Source organism: Herpailurus yagouaroundi, unplaced genomic scaffold (genome assembly GCF_014898765.1).
Source record: "Herpailurus yagouaroundi ecotype Mexico unplaced genomic scaffold, PumYag 182, whole genome shotgun sequence".
In the NCBI taxonomy this organism is placed as follows: domain Eukaryota; kingdom Metazoa; phylum Chordata; class Mammalia; order Carnivora; family Felidae; genus Herpailurus; species Herpailurus yagouaroundi.
This window is the reverse complement of record NW_024412413.1, coordinates 55,893,691-55,899,917: the sequence shown is the minus strand read 5'-3', so window position 1 is coordinate 55,899,917 and position 6,227 is coordinate 55,893,691. Positions and strand designations below refer to the sequence as shown.

The 6,227-nt window shown below is 37.1% G+C and overlaps 1 pseudogene; it reads left to right on the top strand.

Moving 5' to 3' along the window:
* The first annotated feature begins 1,990 nt into the window (after window positions 1-1,990).
* Window positions 1,991-4,812, top strand: LOC121040079 (bcl-2-associated transcription factor 1-like; annotated as a pseudogene).
* Window positions 4,813-6,227: the final 1,415 nt, after the last annotated feature.

Here is a 6,227-nt window from a genome sequence, read left to right as displayed (position 1 = left end):
GCAAAGAGAAGAAAAGAATATAAAAACAGAAGCAACAGGAAACCCTCTGTCTTGCCTGTTTAGTCTCCCAGTAAAAAATCATCACATCTATTCATAAACTAACGCCGTCCCTGGGCCTAAACCACTTGTAACTTCACCACTAGATGAGATTACAGTGTAAATCATACCAAGTTGAATCCCACAATTTAATCGCAATCTCTCAGAAAGGCCCCTGTCTGAGGAGAAGGGCCTAAAATCTAGAAGTCTGAAGTAAGGGCATATTTGGAGTCTCCAGGTAGACCGTGGTTAAGAAACAAACAAACTTTACTATCTCTGTTTTTCTTTTCTGAAAAGCAAGAGGCCTCCAAGGAGTACAATGGGAGTAATTCTGTCTATGATAGTTTACAGTCATCCAGAAGCCTAAGGTTTTACAATAAAAGATGACTCCCTTGCCTTCATTGATGAATGGCTATAATTTTCTATCGGACACTCTGAATCGGCTACCCTGCCAGAACAGGGAAAAAAGCTCTCCAACTCTGAATTGAAGGTATAATTCTAAAATATAAGACTTTACTGTGCAACAATAACGTATTTTCTAGGAACCCTTGACATACAAGGAGCTGTAGAGAAAAATAACAAGATAGGTATTTACAGAGCGCAGGCATTTAGATAAATTTATAAATCCCATTATAAAGAACAAAATGATAACGAGATAAGGAAATATATATTCAAAACACAGTAGTAAGAAATTCAGTAAGAAATGACCTCCAAACAAAGCTGTGGTGTCCTGAGACACAATCAGTCAAAGCATCTTAAGTGTCTATTGTTTTCTCAATCTTGTAATAAAAAAATATGGTGACGGAGGGCATGCTCCGACTTCTACACAGACCCAAATCTCACATTCTATTTTAAAGATCGTACAGCATACACTAGGTAGATATTTGATAAATGCCTAAGTATGAGCATGGTTATTTTACCATAGGATAAATAATACCTCTTATTTTGGTGCTAATAAATTGTCTTTTTGGTTATTGTTGTTCCTTCTCCATGTCATGGTGCCCCTGAGTGTAGTTATTTCTCCCTATTTTAAGGCATCCCAACTTAATTTATTCATTCCTTTTATTCTGAGAGGTCAGCAGCAAAGCTGTTTTTTAAAGTAACATAGCATGAACATTAGTAACTGCATTGCATTTAAGAGATCTATATTAATTTTTTTAATTCAAAAGTTAGAAATTTGGTCTAATTAATGTCGTCATCTTGCAATTTGGATATGACTATTACATTGTAATGCATCAATATTGGCAGTACTGGGGCGCCTGGGTGGCGCAGTCTGTTAAGCGTCCGACTTCAGCCAGGTCACGATCTCGTGGTCCGTGAGTTTGAGCCCCGCGTCGGGCTCTGGGCTGATGGCTCAGAGCCTGGAGCCTGTTTCTGATTCTGTGTCTCCCTCTCTCTCTGCCCCTCCCCCATTCATGCTCTGTCTCTCTCTGTCCCAAAAATAAATAAACGTTGAAAAAAAAAATATTGGCAGCTACTGAATAATTTGCCCATTCAGTGAACAGAAAGAAGCAATATTAACTGCATTTGATAATATACATATTTCCAAGACAGTTCTAATGCTGAATAAACAATAATATAACAGAGATGAGTAATCAAGAAAAATGACTGAGTTTCTGTCCATAAATTGTTTTTTTAATAGTACTTTTGTGTAGAAAGTGTCAAGGCTTCTATGTTTCTGCTCAATGAATCCTTTCAACTTGGATTCCAGTAAAAAAATATTTTTCCCAGAAAAATCGGAAGTGACAGAAACGAGCTAACGCATTGAAGGTACCTCTATGGTTTTCCTCTTGTGCTTGAGTTGGGAAATGGCCACTGTGTAGTTACAGTGGAGATAAGGCCCTGGGGAACCGTGCTTTCGGTGTTTCAGGAATTTGAATTCAGAGTTTAATTTCTCAGAACGTTTTCTCCAGGAAGAATTTTAACATCTCAAAGACTTCACCTGAGAGTTTAATCCTGCATAAAACCCAAGGAGAAAAGAAAGTGTCGCTCCAAATCTAGATCACGTTCTTCGAGATCAAAGTCTAGATCACGTTCTAGTTCTCGATCAAGATCAAGATCAAGATCACATTCTAGAAAGAAGAGATACAGTTCTAGGTCTCGTTCCAGGACATACTCAAGATCTCATAGTAGAGATTGTATTTATTCTAGAGATTATCGTCGAGATTACAAAAATAATAGAGGAATGAGACGGCCTTATGGGTACAGAGGAAGGGGCAGAGGGTATTATCAAGGAGGAGTTAGATACCATCGAGGTGGTTATAGACCTGTCTGGAATAGAAGACACTCTAGGAGTCCTAGATGAGGTCATTCACGTTCCAGAAGTCCAAAAAAAGATCCGTTTCTTCTCAAAGATCCTGAAGCATATTTCACCAGTCATATAGATCTTCTAGGTCTCCAAGATCATCCTCTTCTTGTTCTTCATCCCCATATAGCAAATCTCCTATCTCTAAAAGACAAGGGTCTCGGGAAAAACAAACCAAAAAAGCTGAAGGGGAGCCCCAAGATGAGAATCCTTTGAAAAGTAAATCACAGGAGGAACCGAAAAATACATTTGAACATGATCCATCTGAATCTATTGATAAGTTTCGCAAATCATCAGCCACATCTGGTGATATTTGGCTTGGCCTTTCAGCTTATGATAATAGTCCCAGATCTCCTCATAGTCCTTCAACGATCACTACACCACCTAGTCAGAGTTCATCTTGCTCTGATGCTCCCATGTTCAGTACAGTTCACTCTGCAAAAAAAAAAAAAAAAACAACCCCAAAAAAACCACCCCCTCTCAGCATTCACATTCCATTCAGCATAGTCCGGAAAGGTCTGGGTCTGGTTCTGTTGGAAATGGATCTAGTTGGTACAGTCCTTCTCAGAATAGTCCAGTTCATCATATCCCTTCACGAAGAAGCCCTGCAAGGACAATCACACCACAGAATGCTCTAAGAGATGAAGCTAGGGAACGTTCTTCATTTTATTCTGATGGTGTAGATCAGGAAACTGCAAAGACAGGAACATTCTTAAAAAGGTTCACAGATGAAGAGTCTAGAGTATTCCTTCTTGATAGGGGTAATACCAGGGATAAAGAGGCTCCAAAGGAGAAAGGATCAGAGAAAGGGAGGGCAGAGGGAGAATGGGAAGATCGGGAAGCTCTAGATTACTTTAGTGGTAAAGAGTCTGGAAAACAAAAGTTTAATGATTCAGAAGGGGGTGACATAGAGGAGACAGAGGACTATAGACAGTTGAGGACGTCAGTCCTTGCAGATCAGGGTAAAAAAAATTGCTACTACATCTCACCAGAATACTGAAGAGGAAGGACCCAAGTACAAGTCCACAGTTTCACTGAAAGGCAATAGAGAAAGTGATGGATTTAGAGAAGAAAAAAAAACTATAAACTTAAAGAGACTGGCTACGTAGTGGAAAGGCCTAGAGCTGCAAAAGATAAGCACAAGGAAGACGACAAAAATGCTGAGAGAACAACAGTAAAAAAAAGAAACTCAGTCACTTGAGCAGGTGAAGTCTGAAAAGCTCAAAGACCTCTTTAATTACAATCCCTCTGTACACAAGAATCTGGATGCATGAGAAAAGTCTACCTTCAGAGAGGAGAGGCCACTTAGGATCAAAATGATAGCCAGTGATTCTCATCGACCTGAAGTCAAACTCAAAATGGCACCTGTTCCACTTGATGATTCTAACAGACCTGCTTCCTTGACTAAAGACAGGCTACTTGCTAGTACACTTGTGCATTCTGTCAAGAAAGAACAAGAATTCCAAACCATCTTTGACCACATTAAGTTGCCACAGGCTATCAAAAGCACTTCAGAGTCATTTATTTTACACATTGTGTCCTTGGTTCATCATGTTAAAGAGCAATACTTCAAATCAGCTGCAGTGACTCTAAACGAGAGGTTCACTTCATATCAGAAAGCCACTGAAGAATATAGTGCCAGGCAAAAGTGCCCTGAGATACACAGGAGAATTGACATCTCTCCAAGTGCCCTGAGGAAGCATACTCATTTAGCAGGAAAAGATAGAGTTTTTAAAGAAGAAAATCAAAAGGGAGATAAAAAATTAAGGTGTGATTCTACTGATCTTTGGCATGACATTGATCGTTGGAGAAAAGAAAGAAGTAAAGAACGGGGGATTCCAAGGACTCCAGGGAATCCAGTGGATCAAGAAAGCAGGAAAAAATTCCAAAATATTACAAGGAATACAAATCTTACAAAGATGACAGTAAATATAAACGTAGAAAGCAATATCATTCTCAATCCTCATCATCTTCAGCATCACCTTCTCCCAGTTTTCAAGAAGAAAAGGAGAGTAAGAAGGAAAGAGAAGAAGAGTTTAAAACTCACCACGAACTGAAAGAATACTCAGATTTTGGAGGAGTTAGCCGACCATGAGGAACCTTTCATGATGACAGAGATGATGGTGTGGATTATTGGGCCAAAAGAGGAAGAGGTAATGGTACTTTTCAACATGGCAGAGGGTGCTTTAACTTAAAAAAATCAGGTAGCAGTCCAAAGTGGACTCATGACAAATACCAAGGGGATGGGATTGTTGAAGACAAAGAAGAGACTATGGAAAATAATGAAGAAAAGAAGGACAGATGCAAAGAAGAAAAGGAATAGTAAATCTGAAGTGAGATTGCAACAGAGAGCAGAACTTGCACCCACCATTTTTTTTTACCTGATTTTTGTTTTCAAATAAGAATGTAAGCATTTTACTTAAATTTTACTGTTTGCAAGGAGTCAATAGAAATTTTGTTTTAAGTCTTCAAATATCTTGAAAAGTAGTAGACTGTATGTTGAAAGTTGTACTGAAATAAAGTAGAAAATTGTTACGTACCATAAAAAAAAATTATTTTTCCCCCGAACAAAAGCAGAATATTACTATACCAGTGGATAAAACACATGGTTCTTTAATAAAATAGATGAACAGTTGAGCCCATATACAGGATTTATGGGAGTTTATATGGGGCACATAGGGAGATCCTATGTTTATATAGAGAAACAGGCCGGTGATAGATAACCAGGGACACTCACTGCAATCAGAGGTATTTGCTTCGATTGTGTGCTTATGAGGAGTAGCTTGTGGTACAAGACAGATTATTCCCAAGATATGCTTTGATGTCCACTTACCACATCACCACATAAAGAAGGCAGGCAATTTGTTCCTAATGTAACTAATAAAAAAGGCATCAAAATTTTAAGATTTTTGAATAAGCACTACTTAACAATGTAATAGTGCAGTGCACTTAAATTCACCTTTGAACAAATTCATTGAGAAAAATTAAGAATGTGAACCCTAACAAGGAGACATGAAAGTATAAATTCTTAGAATAGAAAATCTCTATCAAACATAGATAAAAATCATATTAACCATATTTAGTTTGCGCCTCTATTGTTGTGTTAAGAGACTATATTTTATCCTTGGGGTTAGGTGATTTACTCACTTTACCAGTCATTGACAGGAAATTAAGACCTTACAACAAAATCTTAATGTTTAGTATTTAAAAACAGATATTTATACTTAAAGTAAATTTACAATAGTTAAATGTAGTTTTCATTCAATAAAGTTAATTCATTGTCAAAAACATTTTTTTTCATAAATTTATCACTTGATCTGACTTAAGCAAACATCTATTTCATCCTGGTTCCTATCACAGGATGGATCCTGTATGGAATATGTAACAGGAATGTCAAATTGTTCAGTGACCCAGCTTAATTAGACTCAGTTTTTAAGCCACTGTGGTGCTGTTTCACATGTCAGTGCCTTCAGTTTGCTGTTCCTTCTCTTGGAACTTTCTCCTTGTTTTTGTTCCATGTTTACAACTCAGTTCATCCTCAAAAATTTTATTAAAACTCATGTTTATTTTTTTGCTACTCTGCTCTCCTATGTATAATTGACCAACATTCAGCCTCTGTATTTCTGTTCTTCAAAAGTGCTACCTATTATTTCAGATTTCAAGCATTAATATATGTGTGTTCGATATATAACAAATGCAACATATGCTATATTATAATATTTGCATTATGTTTTGTATTATTTGTTGCATATTATACATTTTATGTTTAAACATCATGTATTCTATATTGCATGAACATTTACATATGAATTTCTAATATTTAGAAAGAGTCATAAGTAAATACCAGAAAGTAAACATCAGAAACAGACAATTTCAAAGTGGGACA